General features: G+C 43.1%; 1 long non-coding RNA gene and 1 pseudogene across 2 annotated transcripts; one reads left to right on the forward strand and one right to left on the reverse strand.

The window, feature by feature from the left end:
* Nucleotides 1-19,525: 19,525 nt before the first annotated feature.
* On the reverse strand, nucleotides 19,526-20,555 carry LOC143273008 (uncharacterized). The gene is made up of 2 exons (XR_013050809.1): nucleotides 20,273-20,555; nucleotides 19,526-19,804 (listed from the first exon to the last, which is right to left on the reverse strand). It is a non-coding gene; the product is annotated as an uncharacterized LOC143273008 (long non-coding RNA).
* Nucleotides 20,556-21,676: 1,121 nt separating this feature from the next.
* Nucleotides 21,677-23,889, forward strand: LOC102910686 (prohibitin 1 pseudogene; annotated as a pseudogene). Its single transcript, XR_442953.4, has one exon. The product of XR_442953.4 is annotated as a prohibitin 1 pseudogene (transcript).
* Nucleotides 23,890-25,380: the final 1,491 nt, after the last annotated feature.

Genomic DNA, 25,380 nt, shown 5'->3' on the forward strand with positions numbered 1-25,380 from the left:
GCATTACAATGAATGTGAAACAGTCATTGGATAGGGTCTCTCTAGGATTCTCAAGGACAGAGGCTGGAGGTGTTTGGAGACACAGTAGAAGATGGAAACATAAAAAGTGGACAGTCAGGGAAACATAAAATCAGGGGTTGTCAAGGATTTGGCTTCTTCTTTCTAAAGATCAGGTCAATGTGAACTATGGGCAAGGCTGATATGGCAGAAAGAACCCATGCCAGGCAAATTCCTAAGACAACAGGAAGTGTTAGGGTTAATAAAGTAGGTGGAAAAAGTTAAAGACTGGGTAAAAGCAGTTTTCCACTAAACCCTGTTCCCAGGCATGATTTGGTCTGGTCAATTTCCATCATTTCAATGGGTCTGGCATCATCCTTTCTATGACACTTCACTATTTCTGGATAAGGCAGCTCTAGAATTTCTTTCTCCAGTCACTCAGAAGGTACCTGGTGGGAGGTGGCTGTCTTGGAGGACCGTCAGTCTTTTATGGGTATGAGAACAACTGTTTAGGGGATGGTTGGTTGCAAGGAGGGCAAAGTGTAGATGTCTTGTTAAATAAGAAGCACAGAGCCAAATACAGAGTTAAAAGCCAAGAGGTCAGAGCAATAGCTAAGAGCTGAGATTAAAAACCTTACCCTTCACTGCCACTGCTGTCCTACCTCTCCGCAAGAGACCTACTTCCTGTGTGTTTGTGCTTTTTATTGACTTTCTATTCTGCCTTCTCATTGGTTGTAAACCCAACCACATGACCTCCTCGTCACTGCCCATCTATACAGACCTCCAGATCTTCTATGGTTGGTATTGAGATTAAAGGCGTGTGTCTCCATGCTGATGGTATCCTTGAACACACAGAGATCTGCCTGTCATGTGATTGGGATTAAGGGTGCTACTACTGCCAGACTTCTGCTATGGCTTGCTATTAGCTCTGTCCCCCAGGAAACTTTATTTATTAACATACAAATAAAATCACATTTCAGTACAAATAAAATATCACCATAGCAAAGTGTGTGTGTATATGTGTGTGTGCCTCTTTGTATCTCTGCCTACCCCCCCCTCTCTCTCTGTATATGTGTTTGTAGGGATTAAGAAAAACTCCCCCTTTTAAAGATTGTCAAATTTGTATAGAAAATGCCCTTCTAAAGCTTGTTGTCTACTCAGATTCTCACCAGTGTGGATGAGCCCGGCACTCATCTTCTGCTCTCTCTCACCATCTCACCAGTGTGGATAAGCCCAGCACTCATCTTCTGCCATCTCTCACCATCTCACCAGCATGGATGAGCCCGGCACTCATCTTCTGCTCTCTCTCACCATCTCACCAGTGTGGATTATCCCGGCACTCATCTTCTGTCATCTCTCACCATCTCACCAGCATGGATGAGCCTGGCACTCATCTTTTGGCGTCTTCACTGACTCTTGCTGTTTCCTCACCTGGATGATGAGATTCCACCTTGTGCTTCTCCCTGGGGAGCACACTTCCCACTCCTTTCAGCATCACTCCTATGACAGAAAGCAGACATGACAGAGAAGAAGGAATGGCAAGTCACCCGAATTCTTCAGACCCAGTGTCCTCCCGAGTTGTTTCTTGAGGAGTCCTGAGGAGTGTCTGGCAGGCCCCACCTCTGAGGGACAGACTTATCTCATGGCTGGAGCTGTTAGAGATGTTGGTGTAAGTGGGGCTTCCTTTCTAGGGGTTTCTTGTTTACCACCTGCCTTTGTGTTTGTGACTTTATAACTATGGTGTTTCACTAGTGGAGCAAGTCATTAAGTGGGGGTCCTCTCTGCTGGTTTTCTAATCGACTGACTCAAATATTCTAGCCTTTACCTAGAGCAATGACTCAGGAATGAAATCCCATGATGCCCTGAAGCTCAGACTTTTTTTTCTTTGCCACCAACATACAGAAGGCTCAATGAAACTATTGTACTGTTCCAATGTCTTCAAAGTGGTTCTGTGGATAATAGTGTTCATCCTCTGCAGAAAAGGGGCACTGTGGAGGGAGAAGCTCAGAGATAAGATTCTCTGTATAAACAAAGCTTACGAGGGAGCTAACCAACCATCTACATGCTGTGGGATGTTCTGTATGGCAAATGTGTTGCTCTGATTGGTCAATAAATAAAACACTGATTGGCCAGTGGCTAGGCAGGAAGTATAGGTGGGACTAACAGAGAGGAGAAAAGAAAGAACAGGAAGGCAGAAAGAGTCACTGCCAGCCTCTGCCAGGACAAGCAGTATGTAAAGGTGCTGGTAAGCCACGAGCCACGTGGCAAGGTATAGATTTGTAGAAATGGATTAATTTAAGATATAAGAACAGTTAGCAAGAAGCCTACCATGGCCATACAGTTTGTAAGCAATATAAGTCTCTGTGTTTACTTGGTTGGGTCTGAGCGGCTGTGGGACTAGCAGGTGACAAAGATTTGTCCTGACTGTGGGCAAGGCAGGAAAACTCCAGCTACATTTACATGCTTAAATATTTAAATTCTAGCCTCAGCAGAAAGAAGAACATATTATGAGACGTTGATAACCTCTTGCATTACTACAATCTGTGTAATATGGTGCTCACTGAAAGGTGTTTTATGCCCCTCTGGCCTTTGATGATGGTGCTTTCTGAACTAGAAACTCCTTCCACCGCACTCTTTCTAGACAATTCTTCATACAGGTTTTATATCATTCTTATATGCCTCATGTTTGTTCCTATGGTCCTCTGTACTTCCCCATCATGGGGCTTGTCCCATTGGGTATTGCTTTGCACTGACCAAAATCCTCAAATAGATCAGAAATAGCTGCTTTATTGCTAAGCTTACAACCTGGAGCCACATCTGAATCAGGCTGAATGGAGTGGAAATGACCAAAGGCAAATAGCCTCAGTGAGCGTCCTTCTAGAGGATCCAGGTCAGAAGACAAGAGCAATCTTCAAGCCAGGGAGACCATGGAGGAGTGAGGAGAAACAGAGGGGCATTAGTGGAGGACTGGTTGAATTCCAGATGTTGACTGTTAACCTTGTTAGGATGTCCCAAATCCCTCCCTCCTGCTAAATGAGGATGAGGAAAGATAGGCAGGGTTTTCATGGCAGTGGTATAGGACAAAGCATCATTATCAGGGATGAGGAGGAACCAAACTGGCTTTAGAAGCTCACTATAGGTTACTTGGCCTTAACAGTACTGGTTCAGGAGATGTAGCAAACTCAGAATTAGTGAGTTGCTAGACACTAGGTGGGTTCAGATTACAGCAAGGTTAATCCAGGGATTGGGTTGTGACATGCAGGAGCCAGGCCCCTTTAGTAAAGTAAGAGGTTTTCAGGGTTCAAGAGAAAGAAAAAATCATTTAAAAAAATTAGGTTGAGTTATCCCCAGAAGACTCTGTTAGAAGGATATCAAGGCAAGTGCTTTACTTGAGAGGTAAAAACACAGCTGTAGGGGTGTGGGAGGTAGGCCAGGAAGAAGGGTTAAGAAATAAGTCTCCACTGTGGGTACCTGGAGCTTTGTTCTGCTGGGGGCTCTGGCAGCCAATGTGAAGCATGCATCAAGGCTGATCCCCTGGGTGAGGGAGGGATTATTTCAGTGGCCACTGGTAGAGAGTGTTCTCCAAGAACACTAATTTCTTCTCTTTTGTATAGAGCAAAGTGGCTTTAGCTCTAAAGCCAGTCCCCAGAGTAGTGGGGTTTCTGGCAACAGGGTGTTGGCATCCTAAATGGATGAAGCTTGGGGCTAGAGATGGGATCAATGCAGCTGCTAAAGGCTTTGGTGTAAAAGACTCATCTCTTGGTGCACTCAACAGGGCCAGACTTGAGTATTTGCATACAGCATGTCTATGAGACTGCCTGAGTGGCCTGCTTCTATCATTCTCACTGATTTGAGTGTGGCTGATTTTGCCCAGGATTCTCACTCAACTGTGACTTCAGTAGAGAACCACCTGATTACTCTGCAATTCTTTTTTTTCCAGGGGCTGCTGAATAGAAGGCTCTTAGGGATATTGGCCAAATGGAACTAAAGTCCAGTCTGGGAGCATGAGAAATCTAGTTTCATTCTTCTACACAGTTCAATTTGACCAGTACCATTTGTTGAAGATACTTTTTCCACCCAAAATATATTGTTGACTTCTTTGAAAAATATCAGGTGGTTGTATGACTATGGGTTTATATATAGGTCCTCACTTCTATTCTGTTGATCTATGTGTCTATTTTATGCTTGTACGAAGCTATTTTCATTACTATAGCTCTGTAATATAACTTAAAATCTGGGATGCTGATACCTCTAGCATGTTTTTTTTTAATTGTTCAGATTTGATTTTGGCTATGCTAGGTCTTTTAAGATTATGTCCATCACTTGATGGACAGATAATGGAAATGTGGTACATTTACAGAGTAGACTTTTACTCAGATAGTAAGAGAAACAAAACTATGAAATTCTCTGGTAAATGGATAGAACTGAAAACAGTTATTCTTAGTGAGGCAATTCAGACCCCAAAAGGCAAATGTCACATGTTATTTTTTCATTTGTGTATTCTAACTTTGATATTTAGATGTGTGTGTTTTACTTGGAAAACTCATAGAGGTCAGGAAGCTACTAAGGGACCATGGGAGGAGTGGGGTGGCTTTCACAGGAGTGGAGATAGAGACAGTGATATAAAGGGGAAGAATGGAACAGGAAGGAGTAAATGTGGTATGGGAGGACAGTGAAGAAGAGGGAAGTGGAGAGGGATAAGTAACACTAAAGACCTTTTGAAAAAGTAATATAAAATTCACTATTATAGAAGTTTCCTAAAATATATACATATTCATATATAAAAAGTCTAATGGAGCTACCTTATCTAGTAGATTACCCTATCTAGTAGGACCATGTTCCTACTAGCCATCCAGACAAACAAATATAAAGAACAGTGCCAGAAATTGGTTACCTTTTTGAAGCTGTTGCACAGTGGAGTTCCATAGACCATCAAATATAACCAGGCTACTGCCAGTGCTCTTTTGTTACCTTCTGGAACTTGATGATAAGACGCCATCGCTGAAGACACCACAATCTTAAATCATAGGATGTAGAGAGATTCATTTGGTATTCAGCTGTAAGCTTCATCCCTACATGGTAGGGATACTGGTTGAAGATGCTGTGCACACTACTAGAGAAGAAAAGTAATCACCACTCTTACCCAGCTGTTAACTCTGAGAGAGGGCATGCTACACTTACGACTAGCCTGACAATACATGTCTATTGTGCAATAATGGCATGAATGTTATAGGAGTAACCAACCAATTTTAAAAAATAGGACAATACATAACCAGCACTAGTATTGGGGTCAAGAACCTATGGCTAGAAATTCATAGGCCCCAGGGGATAACATACCACTAAGTGGACATAATATTAAATCTACCCCTAATAACTTATTGTTATATCCATAGGTTAGTACATCTTGCAGTCTTCATTAGAGAAACTTCTTTTTGGAGTAGATGGTGATTAACACAGAGATGCATAACAGGCCAAGGTATAGCAAGTAAGAGACTGTGGAGTGCTCAGCCCTAACTGGTACATCTACATCATAGCTCCCCCTCCATAGGCTCAGAGGTCATCGTAGAAGGGCAAGGGACTACCCAAGCCAAAGGGAGTGTATGACCTCATTGAAACAGTGTTTTCTGGACACAACAGGGCAAGTGCACAGATGAACTCTGTGCTGTTAAGATTTGTCAACTTGACACAATTAGAGTCACCTGGGAAGATGGAAGTTCAGTTGAGAAATTGTCTTCAAGGGATTGGCCTGTGAGAATATCTATGGTGGAGCATTTTCTCAATCGCCAATTGATGTAGGAGGTCCCAGACCAGTGTGGGTGGTCATCCCTAGCCATGTGGTTCTGGACTGTATAAGAACAGTATCTGAGCAAGTCAGGGAAAGCAACCCCGGAGACAGCATTCTTCTGTGGTTGCTGCTTCAGTTCTTGCCTCCAGCTTTCTGTCTTGAGTTCCTGCCATGACTTCCCTTAGTGATGAACTGCTACCTGAAAGAGTAAGATAAAATTAGCCCTTTCCTTCCTAAGTTGCTTTTTGTCAGGATTTTATCACAACAGCAAAAAACAAACTAAGATAAACAGCAGCTGAGACAGCATGTAAAAAACCTGCACGAGCTCAAGCTAGACAAAAATCCCAGCATGTCGAGGGAATGTGGGTACTAAGTTCTACTTTATTTAATTGACTATTAGCAATTGATAGTTGCTGGGAGAGGGCTAGTCAATTTTATTTAAGGGTGTTGTCTAAAGTAGACCAACTATAATCCAGCAAATGGTGATACACCTAGAAGAGCATGGGCCATATAAGTTGGAATTTATTCTTTTGTATTTTTTAAGGGGCCAAAGAGATGGACCTCATCTGTCTCTTGGATTAACCTGGGAAATACCAAACCCTGGAGCAGTTTAGCATTTATAGGCACTATTTTCTGTGGAAACTGAATACAAGGGCATCCTTTACACTCTGTGTCCCCTCAGCAAGGTCACAACTGGGCCACATGATGACATTTTCAGGAAAGGCAATAAGAGCTTATAGTAATGGAAGCAAACCTACCACAAGGTCTTAGACCTTACTATACCATCAAATATGACTGAAGAATGCCTGGCAACTATAAAATCTTGTGTCTTTATCAGGTGCTGCTCCAGAAATGACTTCAAGTCTCCATGGCTTGATTTGCTAAGAGAATAGATCTCTGGTTCTCTACACACACACAAACACACACAAAACAAACAAACAAACAAAACCCCACAAACACAAATGAGCAGCAATGCCATGTTAGTTTGTTGATAGTTTTGATCATATCACTAAGAATAAAAATATCATGAGCATCTAAATAAAAGCCCCATGAACCTAATGGCTTAAAACAACCATTTATTTATTTAGCTCAAAATTTTCTGGCTCAGTTGGAGGGTGCCTTGGGCATGCTCAATTAGATACTATTGTCAGCTCTTAGGATGGACAAATTCTGGCTAGTCTAGGACATTGGTTGGAATGATCCAACAAAAAGACAAGGCTACATGTTTCATTCGTGGCCTGCTTAGTCTCATTAGCATGGCATCTCAGAGGACCAGCACCTCATCAGTCTCTGTGTGTGACACTTGCTGATACACTGTGGGTCAAAGCAGTCACATGGAAGCCCAGGGAAACATGAGGTGGTGTCATATAAGGGTGTAGATACCGAGAGCAGTGAACAAACTGGAAAGAGTGGTACAACCGTGAATGGCTATGGAGATAATTTAGAAACCTCTAGTTTTAATGACTTCCCAGATTAATTCTCATAACTGCTCCATAGCACAAGCAACACTGCCATGAAGTAGGGAGTCAAGAACCCACAGAACCAGATAGTTTCCATAAATGCATGAATCAGAGCTATAAAATGAGAGGGAATGCTTGGAAGGAATTCAGGCTCCATTTTCTCAACATATTTTTAGTCCATCCTCTTTTGGTAATAACAAAACTATTGACTGTGTAAGGGGCTGAGGAAACAATGTAATGGTGGAGCACTTGACCATGAGATCATAAGTTTGAACTCCAGTACCACAGAACAAAGCCCTCATGGACTGGCTAAGTTATAACAAAAAGAGGCTCTCTGTCTCTATCTCTGTGTCTCTGTGTCTCTGTGTCTCTGTGTCTGTCTCTGTCTCTGTCTCTGTCTCTGTCTCTCTCTCTCTCTCTCTCTCTCTCTCTCTCTCTCTCTCTCTCTCTCTCTGTGTGTGTGTGTGTGTGTGTGTGTGTGTGTGTGTACAGTTGCATTTGGTGTGCATGGGTGTGGAGGCCAGAAGTCAATGTTGGCTATCTTCTTCAATTGCTTCCACCTTCCCAGAACTAGGATTATAAACACTGCTGTGACCAACTTTTTGTGTGGGCACTGGGATCTAAACCCAGGTTTCTACGCTTGTGCAACAAGAGCGGTGTCCTGTCTGAAAGAAATTTATTTTGGCATGGCTCAGGGTCAAAGGGTTGTATCTGATGATGGTCTTGATAGAGTTCTGAGGTGATAGAGAGTGTCACATGTCAAGAATCAGAAACAATGCATCCCCTTCCTCTCTGTGTGTGTGTGTGTGTGTGTGTGTGAGAGAGAGAGAGGGGGGGGGGGGAGAGAGAGAGAGAGAGAGAGAGAGAGAGAGAGAGAGAGAGAGAGAGAGAGAGAGAGTCCTTTTTTATTAAGCCACCAGTGGTCAATCATAGGGTCTCCATCCTCATTTTATTTCATTATAATCACTTTTTAAAAGTCTCATTTCTTAACATCATAGTTGGACTAAGTTTCTTCCTTCTCAATTTCTTACCGTGGCAATTAAATGCCAATATGATTTTGATTTTCTTAGGGGATAATTCATGTTCAAATCTTATTTACACATTGACTATTCCCAGCCCCCATGTCTGAATGGCATGCAGCTTTAAACCAGTGTCTCTGCTGGAACAATTACTATTACTATGAATATTTCCTTAACTCTAAGAAAGACAGGTAGCCCTGGAATGAGGACCCACACCACTATAAAGAACACTGTTTTCACTCCAGGCTCTGTAACCATCAATGCTAACACAGGGCAACCTAGACTTGGGAGTCTCCCTTCCTTCCAGCTCTGACTTCAGTTCCACTAACAATTTTCTGTCTCCTCCTTCACTTCATTACTGTATGTTTCCATTTGTCACCATCTGACATGGGTTGTCCTTGCTTATTGCTTTTCTGTCTGTCCCATGAAAACAAAAGCTCCATGGACTTTTGTCTGTTTTTGTAGCTCCAGTCACCTGCTGAGCATTTAATGAATACTTCCTCAGTGAATGACATTTTCTATCATTGTTTTCTTGATTATTGAAGTCAATGTGGTACAAGGAATGGCTTCAACATGGTCTCCAGCCTCTCTCTCAGCTTCCTCTGGTTTTTCTGTGAACAGAAGCTGTGTTGATAGAATGGAGCTTCCTCCCATGAATGGCTATCTTTCCCCCACTCTATTTCTATTATTAGAATTTCTCTTGGCCAATCTGAAAGATGGGCAAAATTTCATCATCTGGGGAAGGAAGGTAGAGGATGGGAATATAGGTCCAAAGTTTAGGAAGGTTTGGGGAGACCTTTGTTCAGGGACCTCCCACCACTGAGTCTAGAACATGAAGCACTGAAACTAGAAAGACACTTGGTCCATGGCAGATTAGAGAGGAAAGCTCTCTGTGTGTGGTCGGTGTGAGGTAGGCAGCTCAACACACCTCAGGAGGCCTTACCTGAGGGTGTTTGGATTTGTTCCTCACACCTTGCAGGTAAGGGGGGGTAGAGGCCCCAGAGAACGCTGCTCTGTGCCCAGGAACTAGTATATATCCCCACCTTCTCCATTCCCAGTCAGTTGACGACCCACCAAGCCTTCCTATGCTGCTCTCGTTTCAAAAGCATGAGCAAATGTTTCTTTACTAGACCAAAGTTTAACTTAACAACTCCTGAAATATAACACACACAAGTCCCCAAACACCTAGAAAACAGAGGAAAAGATTAAAGATTCATAAAAAACAAACAGACAGACAAAAGCTATTGGGAGGCTAGAGTTCAAATTGTTCACTAGAGTGTAAGGTTCCCAGGCATCCTCTTGATAAGCCAGCTTAAAGTATATAGACCAGGGGGACATAATGCATAGACCTGATAAGCCCAGTAGTCAGAGAAGAAATGACATTTAGTGGGACTGAATCTCACGTGTGGATCTTGTTGGAGCTGGGGTAGGGTGGGGGTGATTCTGTAGCTTGTTTTTGGCTCCACAACCCGCTCCCAAAACTGATTATTTTTCATCTTTCTAGAGGAAAGTGGGAGCAGCCCAGGCTGTTTTAGATCAGGGTTTACAGACTGGAGATACAGAGTGTCTCCAAGGGCCAAATGTTTGAGGCAGACTTTGTTCCTGTTTGGAAAACCAGGGCTTTTTGGATGCGAGTATTTCTCATAAAATACCAATTCAGTGGTTCTAACTCTCAGAGAAGTTACAGGCTTGGATTCTTTCTTGATATGCCTCAAAACTCATCCAGATGACTAGCTGAGAATGGCGCATGGCTTTCTCAAGCCAGGAGGTTAGTCTGGTTAACTCTCCCATGTCCTTATGGGGTAGGTGGTATGTCACCACTAGGGCTCTCCAAAGGGTCCTGATGCAGACAGTGTTTCTCTGAAGGAGATGCTCTGTCCTTCATCTGTGGGTTGATGAGTCTCCCATCCCAGCTCCATCCCTGGAACCTGGCAGAGAGTGAGGCTTACCCTCAATGTTAGAGCATCTGGGAATGTGACTACATCTTCAGACTGAGTTCTGTGTTACATAAGGACACTGCTCAACTTGCTTTCCTGAAATGCCTTGGTTTAAAGCGTCTAAGACCAGAGGGACATGATTCTCAGGAGGGACTTACTGGAAACAAACATGTTTTTCACAGGTATCTCTCAGGCATCCATCATCCAGGGGACACCTACTAAGCAAGGAGGCTGAGGAGAAGGGAGAGATGGTCATATGACTGGATGCTCAGCCCTCAGAACTAGAAGCTGACCGTCTTGGAATGGCTCTACTTCTGAAGGCAATCTGCTGGGTTATCCAAAGAACAAGAAAGGGATGGCATAGAGATGTCAAAAGGATTCACTGTCAACTCCAAAGTCACCTCTCTAAACCCAGTGATGATCACCAGGGAGGCAGAGATACCTTCCTCTGAGGGGAATTATTTTTACCCTATTCACGACATGTCCCAAACTTTCTGAACTTGTCCAACTGCCTTATCAGTCTCTCCTAATGTCCAACAGCATCTTACCCTTCATACATCCTAACACAAGCCTCTGACCCTTCCCATTGCATCTCCTCTTCTGTGTCTTTCTTGTCTTAGCCAGCAGCAAATCAACCCTTTCAGGAGTTCAAGCCAAATACTTTTCAGGCACCCTGGACTTTTCCCTTTTATCCATGCAATGTGTCAGCAAAATTCTAGTGGCTTGACCTTCAAAATACACTAGGATATGCTCACTTTCTTATGGTTTCTACAGCCACCATCCTGGTACAAGCCATCTACTGTCATCTCTGCTGAGGAGTGTTGAATTGTAATGGTCTCCTATCTGGTCAGCAGAGCAGTTAAACCACTTCACATAGAAGCACAGGTGGGATTGTCTGTTCAGCCACTACTATGCAATAGCTTCTCATTTTATTCAGGGTAATATCAAATTCCTAGCCATGGCCTAGAAGGCTTTGTATGCCTTGTCTCTGACTTCACCCCTCAACCTGCTTTGAGATTGCCTCCTTCAGGATCTTTGTGTTCAATGTATATTCTGATGCTGCTAATTCTCCTGGAACAGGCATGTGGTAGTTCTTATTTCCTTCATGGCAGCAGAGACCTTGGTGTTTTGCTCAGTCTCATGGAGGCCAGGCAGACTGTGCTTAACTCCTTAGTCTTTACTTTTTTATCACTTGCTTATGGATTCTCAGTGCAAAACCTGCCATGCTCTCTTGATATGATTATGGCTTTCATGTAACAGGCCAGGTGGAGCTTGGAGATATTTGTAGATTCTTGTTTCACATATGGAGTTCTAGTGGACCATGGTGTTAACTAACTTAATGACACATGTGTATTTATACCCCCTCTGTTTTTGTTAGCACTTCTCTGCTGTTCCATGTATTTACTGGGGGTGGGGTTAGGGTTGCCTTCCAAATAAATTACTTGCTCTAAAAATCCTCATTCGTACTGGCTTCTAGGGTGCCAAATGCAGATAATGTCTTTAAGTCTCTGCAAGTGTGTGACTGCTCAGGGTCTAGTTGATGAGACCCTATCATTTGGTGACCAGAAGCACAGCCTGCCAAATTCCTCTTTTCCAGAGAGACGATTTCTCTTGTCTCCTGCATGGGTAAATAAATATGGTAGGCTTTGAATATGAAAATGGATACTTTATGTAGACCATGTGATCACTTTCTCTTTCTCAGCTGATTCAAATGGACCATCCTCCTTGGAATGAAAGATTTATGTGTTCATCATTCAGTGAAGAGAAAGTTACTCCTCATTCTCAAAGAAACTTGGGACCTCAGAGCCCAGGCTTTGAATAGGATGTTGGCGACCATGGCTGACATGAGTCATCTTAAATTCAGTGGCTAGGAACAATGACTCTCTTCGTTCATTAGTTAGTGATCTGGGGAGGGTTTCGCAGGGCATGCTGCCTCATTTCATGTCAAGTTGATTAACACAAGTCAGAGTCATTTGCCAAGAGGGAACTTCAGCTGAGGAAATACCCTGACTAGACTGGCCTGTGGGGCAAGCCTGCAGTACATTTTCTTGGCTGATGATTGATGTGGAAGGGCCCAGCTTGAGTTCCAGCCCTGACTTCCTTTGATGATGGACTGTGATGTAGAAGTATAAGCCAAGTAATCTCCTCCCTCCTCCCCAAGTTGCTTTTAGTCATTGTGATTTATTACAGCAATAGAGACCCCAAGACACAGGGACAGCACATTTCTGCTCCCAAAGCTTCAGCTGGAGCAAGCACTTCAAAGCTGGAGACGTGGATTTCTTCCTCATTCCCATGACCAGAAGCAAGCGCTGGGAGACTTGAGCAGCTGGGGTGGGGACATCAGGTCCCTTTGGGCATCTCTTGGTCTACCTATGTAGTAACGTCAGCGTGCGGACTTGATAGTGATCAGACACCCTACAGCAGCCCTTGGCTCAAAAGGTGAATGTCTTAATGAGAGACAGCTTCATAGAAGCTGGATGACATTTTATGACTTGGTCTAGATAATTACAGTGTCTCTTTTGTTACATCCTGATGGAGGGTGTTCCTTGTGGCCAAAGGCTTATTTGTCTGTTGTGAAAAAATACCATGCAAATGGAAAGATTCACTGGGCAAAGATAATGGAAGAGTCTTTGCTGGTCTATAGCTGAAACCCACTTTTCTCTCTTTTTAGGAGATTGGGCACATCTTAAGCCTTATGTTTAAATGAGCCTTCACACATGCCTTGATATCGATGTTGTTGAAGACAAAGAACTGCTATAGTTTGGGTTCATGTGTTAAAGGTGTGATCCCCAGCCTATGGTACTATTGGAGGGTAGTGGAACATTTAGGAGACTGAGCCCATTGGAAGGAAATGAAGTCACTGGTGGTGTGCCCTTGAAGGAGCTATCGTAACCCCAGTCTCACTTTTCTTCATTTCCTGAGAAGCTTCCTTATCACATGGCATCTTGTCATGCTTCCACACAGACTCCAAAGCAACAGGCTGAGTGAGAATGGGCTAAACCTTCAGACTGCGAGACAAATAAACTTTTCCTCATTTGAAGTTAAATTGCCTCCGGTATCTTGTTACAGAAATGAGAAGTTGACTTATACAAGAAGATTTGGGGTAGTAAGAAGAAGGAGGGAGGGACGAGGGAGGGGTGGCTTCAAGCTGGCTCTGTGTCGTGTCTGTGCTCTGGGATCATTTGGCACATCTATCTGGAGATCTAGAGACACAGGCAAAAGATTTTGTTTTCCCAAGGACCTTGTGTGAGAGGCTGAGCACAAACCATCACAGTTAAGGCTCCCAGCAATTGAAACACAACACCACCTATGAAAGTGTGGGACCTTGTCAACTAGGTTTGGGCATCTTTGGGAGGAGGGACATGCATGGGCTATGTGTAGAAGGCCATACCTAATAGTGATGGCCAGGGAGTGTTGCAGGTGGATACAACAGAGAGGTAGGGTTGTTCCTTTTAGCCTGTAAAATAGTTTGTGACCTTCCCAAAATTACAGAATGAGATTGGGGTGTGTGTGTGTGTGTGCATTCCTGCAGCACCAGGTCTACGGCCGAAGCTGGAAGGACTGGCGATGTGCAGACCTCGTGGTCAGCCATGGGTGTTCGGGAAGGGAATGCTAAAAATGCAATTACCGCGTGGCCATGTTTGGTAATCATGTTGACAGAGGTGTGTGTGTGTGTGTGTGTGTGTGTGTGTGTGTGTGTGCGCGCGCGTGTGTGCGCGCGCGCGAGCGTGCGTGCACTTGCGCACATGCGCCTGTGTGCCTGTGTGCATACGCGTGTAGTTAAAAAAGTAGAAGACAAAAACTGAGCAGGTAAGATGAACATTTTTACTGAGAATCCACATCCTTCCAAAGTAGGTTGCCTAGCACACAGAATGCCCTAATAAGGAAGACCCTCTCTCATAGCATGATGGCTACATCAGAAGCCTGCAATCTCTGTGGCTGCTGTGTGAATCTCAGTAAGAGAGGAGATGGGAATCTGGGTCTGTAAAAAAACCAAATGGCTTTGGCATTTCCCTAAGGAAGATGCATTGCTCTGGAGATATCCTGGAGACATTGCACCAGTCCTGAGACTCTCTGGAAGGCAGGCATTACCATTGCGCAGCATGATTTTTTAACAACACACACAGTGGAATTTGTAATTCTTCCAGGGAAAAGCATCAGATTTCTAAAATGCTATAGTGTTCCATATATTTTTATTATTAAAGGTTAATTTTTCTGAAGGCTGGAGATGTGGCTCAGTGACTGATCACTCATTTAGAATGTATGAGGCCATGGGTTCCCCCCACCCAGTACCAAAAACAAGAACAAATAAGCAAATTACATACATACTTTTGGATATCAGTGAGAAAACTGACTGAGCAATAAGATCAAATCTCTCTAGATCCCAACACTCAGATGTCTCTAATAGTAGAGTACATAGGAGAGGTATGTTACCATGTCAAACCCAAGCATTTGCATTTCCTTCCTCTTTCTGTGAAGGGTCGTCATCCTCCTCAGTAGAGAGAATGGTGGGAAAGAAGTTTGGACAAACTGAGAATGAGCAAGATGATGTGTATAAGAGAGGGTGAGGGCTACCTCTCTGTGAAGGGGAGAAAAGAGAGGAAGCTAGTGAGGAGAGAGAGAGTGGTAAGAGAGGCCGGAAAGGAGGAGAAAAGACTCAGGTGCTGGGAAACCTGGGTGTGGTGAGCAATTGTAAAGAAGACAAGGATTTCCAAGAACCTGTAACGTGGAGTAGAATGTTGAGGAAAGGAATGGACAGCAACAGACGATTATGAAAAAGTATTTGTCACCACAAATTCTCAGAAAATTGTAAAAGTATACATCCAATTCTGGCTTGATGGTGAGAGCAATTTGACAGCTGAAGAGGACTTGGTTTTATTTGGGATATTTCTATTCCCTATATAGCCCAGCATTACTGTAAAGCCAAAGCAGATCTTATTCTCTATGTTGTTTTATGACCTGATTTATTTCATTTAACAATACATGTGGAGCATGACCTTTAATGATCATATAATACCCTAGTGTATGAACAAATCATAATTTACTAAGTTGATTTCTCACTGGCCATTTAGATCATTGTCAGAATTAATATCATGAGCATGGCTACATGACCAAGGTTAACCTAGAGTCTCTGTATAATGCCATCAAAATTCTGGGTCATATTTCATGGCACTAAAAAAATTCATTGAAAATTTCATGTGGAGCCACAAAAAGACCTTTCTTAAATATTGACTATTCTAAGAAATAAGAATGACAAGGACACATGCTCAACTATGTTCATAGCAGCGTTATTCATAATAGTCAGAACCTGGAAACAATCTAGATACCCCTCAACCAAAGACTGGATAAAGAAAATGTGGTACATATACACAATGGTGTAAAAAAAAATCACATCATGGAATTTGCAGGCAGATAGATGGAACTAGAAAATATCCTGAGTGAGGTAACCCAGACTCAGGAGGACAAATATGGCATGTACTCACTCATAAGTGGATACTAGATGTAAAGAAAAGGATAACCAGATGGCAACCCAAAGCTCCGGAGAAGCTAGCTAATAAGGAGGACCCTAAGAGGGACACATGGATTGCCCTGGAAAGGGAAAATAGATGAGATATCCATGAGTAAACTGGGGGTGGGGGGCAATGGAGGGTGAGGGATGAGGGATGAGAACATGAGGGATCAGGATGGTCGAGCTGAAGCAGGGATGCAGTGGGGGAGCAGTGAGGGAGATACCATGATGGAGGGAGATGTCATGGGGATGGGGAGAGGCTGGGTGCTGGGAAGGTTCCCAGGAATCCACAAGGATGATCCCAGCTTAGACTACTAGCAATAGTGGAGAGGATGCCTGAACATTCAGATCAGTGAATACCCTGTCATCACAGAGCCTTTGTCCAGTAACTGATGGAAGCAGATGCAGAGATCCACAGCCAATCATCAAGCTGAGCTCCAGGAGTCTAGCCGAAGAGAGAGAGACAAGGGATTCTATGAGCAAGGGGCATCAAGATCATGATGGGGAAACCTACAGAGACAACTAAACCAAACTAGTGGGAACTCATAAACTTAAATCAACAGCTGTGGAGTCTCCATGGGACTGGACTAGGACCTCTGCATAATTGAGAAAGTTGTGTAGCTTGATCTGCTTAAGGGACCCCCTGGCAGTAGGATCAAGATCCAACCCTGGTGCATAAAGCTGGCTTTTTGGAGCTCATTACCTATGGTGGGACACCCTGATGCAGGGAGAAGGGGCTTGGACCTGTCTTTACTGAATGTACCAGGCTCTTTGGACTCCCCATGGGAGATCTTGCCTTGTTGGAGGAGGGAATTGGGGGCAGGTTAGGGGGTGCAGGAGGGGCAGAAGAAGGGAGATGTGATTGGTATGTAAAATGAATAAAACAATTCATTAATAAAAATAGGAAAAAAAAGCCTAACCAAAAGAAAAGAAATAAGAATGAATAGCTCACAAGTACATTTTATGCACATTTATAGTAGTTTAAACATACAACAGTTTTGCTCAGATACACTTGAAATTTATACACATGCATGCCTGCTTGTGTATATGTGCACAATGTGCATACAGTGCTTACGGAAGCCAGAAGAGGATGTTAGATTCCCTGGAGCTGGAGTTACAGATGATTGTGAGTCACTTTATGTGGGTCCTGGGAATTAAGCCTGGGTCATCTGCAAGAGCAGGATGTGCTCTTAATTGCCCAGCCATCTCTTCAGCTCCCACATATATTTCTTGAGATAGAATCACTGAGTCAAATAAGAATAGTTTTAACATATAGAGCTGGACTTGCAAAAATCTTATTCCTTAGTGTAAGTCTAGAATACTGATTCCAAATTACCTTCTCTTATTCTGTTATGTCCTTACAATTTGAGTGTATGCTCCAAAAGGTGCAGCCCTTACTGGGCTTTTGTATAGCATAGATCCAAACACATGACAGGAACTCAGTATGTCTGATTAATGAGTGATCAAATATATTTGAATGGCTATTAGATGGATGATAGGTGAATCACAAGGTTTCTACATATTTATACCTTTTGAAGGCTGGCATACTGCCAAACACAGGGTCAACACCTGATGCTAACCATCATGAAGAGGTGTCTGTTCATCTATGGCAGTACTAGAAGTTAGTAATTCTCTAAGATTCAAGAAATCATTAAGAATCTTTTCACTTGAAAATATCTAATCCTATTATTTTGTGAGTGGTTATTCTTCTTGGAGGATTGACTGCCAGTGTTCTGCACACCACTCATCCCAAGGACCTCTGTTGGTAAGTTTCTCTTTAAGGAGAGACAGCACAAATAAATATTTATCTTCTTTGATATTGGAGCATTTAATCTTTTGGATCTCCCTTTACCACTCTTTGCTGTGAAGACTGAGGTAGGGAGTGGGTGGGAGACATCTAGCCTGGACTCTGGTGTAGAGCTGACCCTGAAAATGGTGGACACACTTGAGATTGAGCCTATCCCTGCTCACTATCACCTTGATCTGATCTGTCACCCTTCAGAAAAGTGGTAAATAATAACATGCTGTTAGGTTTTGAGTTTAGTATTCTCTGTGCTGTTTTGATATATAAAGTTTCCATCTTACTCAGGAAACAGGACAAGGTAAGGAGACAAGCAGAGGTAAAGTAATGTTCCTGACATCTCACAGTTCTGAGTAGTTACCTGGTTGGGGAAAGTATGCATACAACTTCATTTCTTGTCATTGGGAATATTCTACCCAAGTGTCACAGCCTTTCTGTCCAAGCAGCACAGAAATGGAAGCACATAGATGCTCTGTCTAATGGGGACTGCCAATTTTCCTGGACATTTGTGACATTCTTGGTAAAGGCAGGAGTCATTTCATCACAGTCTTTATGACATCGAGGCTGGGAAAGGCCAACTATGCTTAAGAAAGTCCTCTGAGGTCAGCTGGACAAAGTGTGTTACTGCTGCCAGACACTACTATAAGCATGAAGCTAGTTCATAAAAATTCTCTTACCCACATGAGGACAGAGCCTTACTGAAGAGGAGTCAGAGGGACATAGGTGACAAGTGAAAGCAGAACTGGTGGGAAGACACAGTGGTTATCTAAACAGGGTCAACACGGGGAAAGGAGGACCAAGGGTCCCTTTAAAATACTCAATCCAACATCAAGTCTGCTGATTCCCAACTTTGAGGGACCCTCCCATCCCCAGGGGTTAAAAGCTGTTATTTTTGCTTCCTCCAAGGTTTAGCCGTCTCTTTACTGGCTGTTCAAATCTTTGTTTGTCCCAGGGAATAAGCCTAGGAATTCCACAGATGACTACCAGCAGCCCTGGTTACACCGTGAAGCAAGGACAGTCGCCAAGGTAGAAAATCAGGTTGACAGTAAGTGTAAGCCCTTCTATTGAAAAGCTTCCCATCTATCCCCACTTAGTCTGCTCAACGCTGAAATCTGAAAGAAGGGCCAAAAGCTTGTTTTCTCCACTATCCAAAGAAGATAAAAGGCTTATGTGATGGCTCTCCTCCAAGAGAAACTTATCAACTGTGGTCCTTGGAATGAGTGGTGTGCAGAACACTGGGAGCCAATTCTCTGGGAACTATAACCCAGTCTCAGGACAATAAATCTCGTCTAGATCAGGTATTTTCAAGTGAGCAACTACTTTCTTGGATGCTTGTTGAGTCTAAATATGGATGCAATCCTTTATTTGGTTTGTATTTGTATATACATTTATCCCCCAGTATCCAGGAGGAGTTGGCTTCAAGACCCTCTGACACCAAACTTAACAAAATGCTCACTTTTATATTAAATAAAGTATTTGGATAAATGCATAAATCCCTCCAATACTTTAAAACATCTCTAGATTACGTAGGATACTTCATACAACATAGATGCTATGAAAATAGCTGTATATGCTATTATGTAGGGGACAATGACAAGAAATATCTGTTCCTGTCAGGCTTTTCAAAAGTACAGTGGTGTGAGTGTGAGGGTGTGTGTGTGTGTGTGTGTGTGTGTGTGTGTGTGTGTGTGTGTGTGTATTAGAGTCATTTTTTGATGTTGGCTGAATCTGTGGATGTGGAAATCAAAGATCTGGGGGATCAACTTCAGATTCAAAGAAATGTAGCAAGTTCCCCCAGCCAAGCACAAACATTGGTTCTGCCCTTTTAAACCCCTTCATTCCGATTCTCTTTCCATTTTCCCCAGCTATGCTGGCAGCAAAGAAGAGTGAATGAGCTCAAGTTGATGAGTTTTTCCATTGAACATAGAGCTTTTGCTCTTAGCTTCTTCCTTGTGATCCAGACCTCAAGTCTAAATAGCAGCTGCATGCAGCCTGCTGTGAAGGATAGCCGGTAGTATTTAGGGAAAGGGTTTTTTTATTTTCTGAGAGATTGTGCCTATTGCCAGTGGCTTACCTGGAGGACCACAAGGTACACAGAGCAGAGCCCTGAAGGAGCTATGGCAGGCACACATGGGAGCCTGCAGACATCAAATGCACACCCCAAGAGAGCAGTTCACTTTCACATCTCTTCGAACAGTTTCTTCATGTGAGTCTGAATAGAAGCTTGAAAAATGACATCTGTGTGGCAGATACCATGCTTGCAGCCTCTGGAAGATCACGACAAAAATGCCTGGTCCTTGACCAGACATGTGACTTTGAGTGAGTCACTTAACCACAAAGAACTTCATCATCTAAAGTACACAATGGAGACCAAAGGTAAGCTAGGTTGTGTTAGTATGCCTCTATGTCCAGCACCTACTGGGCATACAGTAACTTTCCTATCCACATGCTTCACCATCACGTTCTTTGCCTTTGCTCTGGGTTACCTACATGGATGCCTGTCAGGCAGCCGATGGGAAGGACTGTCCTAGCAATTTGTGCTGGTTTGAATTGTTGCCTTTTTTCCTAAGGCATCCAAGGTCATCTTCTTAGGAAGTCTGAGAGACAAACCTCAGACTGTGTTCATTCTTTTCCAGATGAGAAATGGAAAAATGTGACCAAGCATCCAAGTGTTTGGTCTATAAAACACTCAAAACATTCAGATGTTTGGTGTTGGGAGAACTAGGGGCCATCTAAGCACGTGAGTGTCGCAAAATCAACTGACCTTGGGGTCTTTGGTTTCAATCCAGTTACCGAGAAGTAACTCAAGAATTGTAGTTTAATCTGCTTCTTCTCTTTCATGGAAACATTCGAATTTTATTCTCATTGTAAAAGGTTAAAAAGAAGAAGTTTTTTTTGAAGTTAGTTGATTTGCAGTGGCTAGGTGAGATTCTTAGAAACTTTATAAAGATTCAAATTTTGAGACTGTCTTCTTAGTTTGACCAAACATGGTCCTAAGGAAATTCAGAACCTATTTTAAGGAAAAAATTAGTTATTTGTTTTCAAGATAACACTATTTTTTAAAAGTTACATCTTTTATTTACCTGTTAGCATATATATATATATGCTAACATATATAGAACATGTATGCTTTCAGTACATTACAAAATAGGATGCCATAATATTAAATTTTCTCTCTTAAAAACTAATTTCCTCCAAAAAGCCAGTTCATATGTTGGGGACAGATCTTGACCCCACTGCTATAGGCCACAAACAGACCAAGCTACACAACTGTCACCCACATGTAGAGGGCTTAGATTGGTCCCATGCAGGCTCCATAGCTGTTGGTCTAGAGATGCTTTGCTTAGCTTTGATGCAGGGGGCAGGAGCTTGGTACTGCCTCAACTTGGTAGGCTATGCTTTGTTGACTGCATGGGAGGCCTTACTCTTTCTCAGAAGTAGATGAGGGGGTAGGAAGGAGGTAGGGGAAGGAAATGGAATGAGAGGAAAGAGGGGAAACTGTGGTTGGTATGTAAAGCAAATAAAAAATTAGTGAAAAAAGAAAAAGCAAAAAAAAAAGTTAGAAATTTCTATTAACTCTTCTTGATTTGAGACAAGGCAAAGTTGGAGTTTTTAAATGACCATTTCATAGCATTCTAGGGTATTGAGGTATATTCTGAACCCAGGAGTTTAGTCCTTGGCCAAGACAGTACGATAGTCGTTTTTGTTTATTTGCTTGTTTGGTTTGGTATTTGTAGATCTATCATCTCACTTTGAAAATTATTTTTGATTAAATGACACTTCTTTTAGCGGAGGCTTCTAATTTACAAAACACATCCATTCTTTGATCAGTATGTAAATATTTCCTTGTATAAGTTTACTTTCTTCTTGTATATAGTATTCATAGATTGTATTCTATTGAATAAAAATAAGTGGTGTCAGCAAAAAAAAATCTACTTTGCCTTCATCCATGGGGGTAGAAAGTGACTTGAACACCTGAGACCCACCTGATAACTTTCCACTCATCCAACTGCTGGTAGCGTTTCTGTCCATTCCTTAACTCCTGCCTCATCCATGTAACTTACTTTGGTCAATGAGATGTTAACACAGCTGATGTATGACTCATAAATGTGTAAACAATGGGGGCGAGGTACATGTGGAGGTCAGAGTGGAAACAGTATTAGGGGGGGAACAGAAGCAATCATGGCTGCCAAAGTATTTGAGTCCATTGGAAAGTTCGGCCTAGCTTTAGCGGTTGCAGGAGGCGTGGTGAACTCTGCCTTATATAACGTGGATGCTGGGCACAGAGCTGTCATCTTTGACCGATTCCGTGGAGTGCAGGACATTGTGGTAGGGGAAGGGACTCACTTTCTCATCCCTTGGGTACAGAAACCCATTATCTTTGATTGCCGCTCACAACCCCGGAATGTACCAGTCATCACTGGTAGCAAAGATTTGCAGAATGTCAACATCACACTACGCATCCTCTTCCGGCCGGTGGCCAGCCAGCTTCCTCGCATTACACCAGCATCGGTGAGGACTATGATAACCGGGTGCTGCCATCCATCACCACAGAGATCCTCAAGTCGGTAGTGGCTCGCTTTGATGCTGGAGAATTGATCACCCAGCGAGAGGTGGTCTCGAGGCAGGTGAGCGATGACCTCACAGAGAGAGCAGCAACATTTGGGCTCATCCTGGATGACGTGTCCCTGACACATCTGACCTTTGGGAAGGAGTTCACAGAGGCAGTGGAAGCCAAACAGGTGGCTCAGCAGGAAGCCGAGAGGGCCAGATTTATGGTGGAAAAGGCTGAGCAGCAGAAGAGGGCAGCCATCATCTCTGCTGAGGGTGACTCCAAGGCAGCCGCGCTGATAGCCAACTCACTGGCCACGGCAGGTGACGGCTTGATTGAGCTGCGCAAGCTGGAAGCTGCTGAGGACATTGCTTACCAGCTCTCCCGCTCTCCGAACGTCACCTACCTGCCATCTGGGCACTCGGTGCTCCTCCAGCTTCCCCAGTGAGGCCTCCCCTGCTTGCACCTTCTTGGGCCAACCAGGCCAGGGCCTCCATTATTCTGAATATACTTTCCTTCTGCCCCACCCCAGAAATCACTGTGAAATTTCATGATTGGTTAACATGGAGGAAATAAAAGCAAAATCACTCAGATCTCTAATTATCAAATGAAGCTTTTGTTGTTCTACTTTTTTTTTAACCCATTTTCATATTCAAAATTGTCAAGTGCTTATGCAGACTGGCTCTGAGCCTTTTGGAGCCTGCTGGCCTTCCACCCTAGGCATTGACAGTTGGCAGAAGAAAGGGCAGTATGTGTGATCGATGGGAACACAGCTGGCAGCCTGAGTAGACCCATAGCCTCCATCCTGTCGTATATTGAAGATTCGAGGACAGTGGCACACACAGTTGAACCAAAAAGGCAAGCCCTCAATTTTTCCAGCCATTTGAACACAGATGCAGCTGGGGAGGGCCAGAGGAAGTGGTCTATCTTAACCATAAGGCCCATTCCCCCTAACTGTGACCAGCAGAAGCAGGTGTGTACAAACAGGGTATGGAGTGAAGAATCTGCCTATCAAGGTGAGTGGGCCTGATTTTGCCACCCTCACCAGAGTCCTAAAACTGGGATGGACTTGGAATAGTACAAGAGGCCTGGATTGAGATATGAGTCCTGTTGGAGACTTCCTGTCCACTCCCCACATTGGTCCTCTCAGATACCCAATGGGATTCCAACTTGAAGGATTGCATCCTGCCGGGGCTGAGCACACCTACCAAGGACTTGTGCATCTGCCTTCCCACGCCTGCTCTAAAAGATTGTCCTTCCTTCTGGAAGGCTAGAGGCCGGTGCTCCAAAGGAAGCAATCAAGGGAAGAAAAGAGTGTAAGAGGCTGCCAATAAATGACACCCAGACCTTAAAAAAAATGTAAACAATGTTTACACATTGTAGCTTGTTCTTTTTCTGCTCTTTGGATAAACACAAGGACTTGCCTGGCCTTCCTGCTAGAATGCTGCACTGGAAATGGACTCACATCATCCTTGACACCAACCAAGACTGACAGACACAAAACCTGCCAATCTACAGTAGTCCAGTTTCATGGACAGAACAAGACAAAGATTGACATCAAAATTCATCTGACCAACAGCCCCAGGAACAACAGTAGCTGTTTGAAATGGCTGAATCTGGAGGTGTTTTGTTCTGGGCACAAGGGTAGCAACTGACAACTGATACATGTGAACCTTCTTCTGGCTGTGTGACAAGGTGCAAGCTACTTAATCCCCTAGAGCACCATTTTTCTCATCTGAAGTGTGGAGAAAGTCATTCTTATGTGGCAGGATGGCTGAATAATTTGATGCATATTATTACTGCCTAATTAATAAAAAGTTTCTTTGTTATTGTTCTACCATCATCTTTATCAATAGAAAGGGAAAGAGTGAAGTAGCTGATACCTTATTACACTAACATGACTTCTGGGGAGACTCTTGTTTAAGGTCCTTGAGTCTCAGAGATCTATCCACAGATAGCCCTGGGATGTCTTGCCTGGAACGTAATTTTGCTGCTAGGAAAACTTTTTCAATGAATTTTGATCTCATTCATCATCATATATATATAAAAGTATCAACAACCAAAGACATCTAGAGATTGTTCTAGACCAAGTTAGTCTTTCTAATCCAAAACTTCAGATAGGCAGGCAAAATCACTGATAATCTCTTAGTGGAACATTTGACGAGAAGGGCACACTCCATAATCCAGGTTTATAACCCCCCTGCTTCATTGGATCAGTTGAAGTAGATATAAGAAATTGATTGTACTTGATTGATGGAATTGTGGAATTCTCCTTTTGGATCAAGGTTGTGTTTGTGTTTAAGAAATAAAAGATCTAGTCATTGAGAAGTAAGATCATATCTACACTATCTAAATGTGATCCTGTGCTGAGACTTCTTTATTTCAAAGATCTTCTTCAAAAGAAATCTTATCCCCGCATCCAGTGTTAGAACAAGGCTGAATACATAAATAAAGTAAGTGGATGAATAAAGGAATGGATGAATGAACTAGCTTATCCTTTCTACTTGGTGGTACGTTTTCTCAAAATAGACAAGACCATGGATGATGCAGGCTTAGACATGGAGAATATCTACACAGAAAAGAGCTTGAGGAACCACGTTGTGACTTCTCTCACTGATAAAGTCTTGACACACTAATGTAGTTTGACCACACAGGTGTTGTGGTCTGAATGTGAAATGTCCCCCATAAGCCCCCATGTTCAAATACTCAGTTCCCAGCTCCTGGTGCAGTTTTGGAAGATTATAGAACCTTTAGAAGGTGGAACTTCATTGGGAGAGACAGGTTGATGAAGACCGGCCTTGAACTTACATAACCTAGCCCCACTTTCTGCTGGCTTTCCCCTTCCTGACTGTGGGCACAAAGTGACCAGCAGCCTTGTATTCTTGACTCTGTCTTTCCTGCCATGATGGACTGGATCTCTTGAATGGTGAGCCAAATGTAAGATCCCTTCCTTCTGTTGTTTTCGTCAGGAAGTCTGTCACCACAAGAAGAACCGTGCCACACAAAGCGGGAATCTAGCTGTTGTATCTGCTATGCCAGCACTCTGCATTCTGGCCTGCTGCTCCCTCACCAACTATTCCCTTCTTATGCACCAAGTTGTAAGTCATAGCCAAGGCAGTGTGTGACACTGATCCCACATTCCCTGCCTTTCAAGTGTGCTTTTCCTTTGAAAAATTCGAGTTTTCTCTAAAGTCCAAATTTCATAATTATACATGGGCATATACTTATAGAGTTGCCTATTTACATGAAGTGATATAAAATGGGAGTATATGTAATATACAACTACCTCATAAAATAACTTTCTATACTCGTGAATTAGG

Source organism: Peromyscus maniculatus, chromosome 4 (assembly GCF_049852395.1).
Source record: "Peromyscus maniculatus bairdii isolate BWxNUB_F1_BW_parent chromosome 4, HU_Pman_BW_mat_3.1, whole genome shotgun sequence".
Lineage (NCBI taxonomy): Eukaryota > Metazoa > Chordata > Mammalia > Rodentia > Cricetidae > Peromyscus > Peromyscus maniculatus.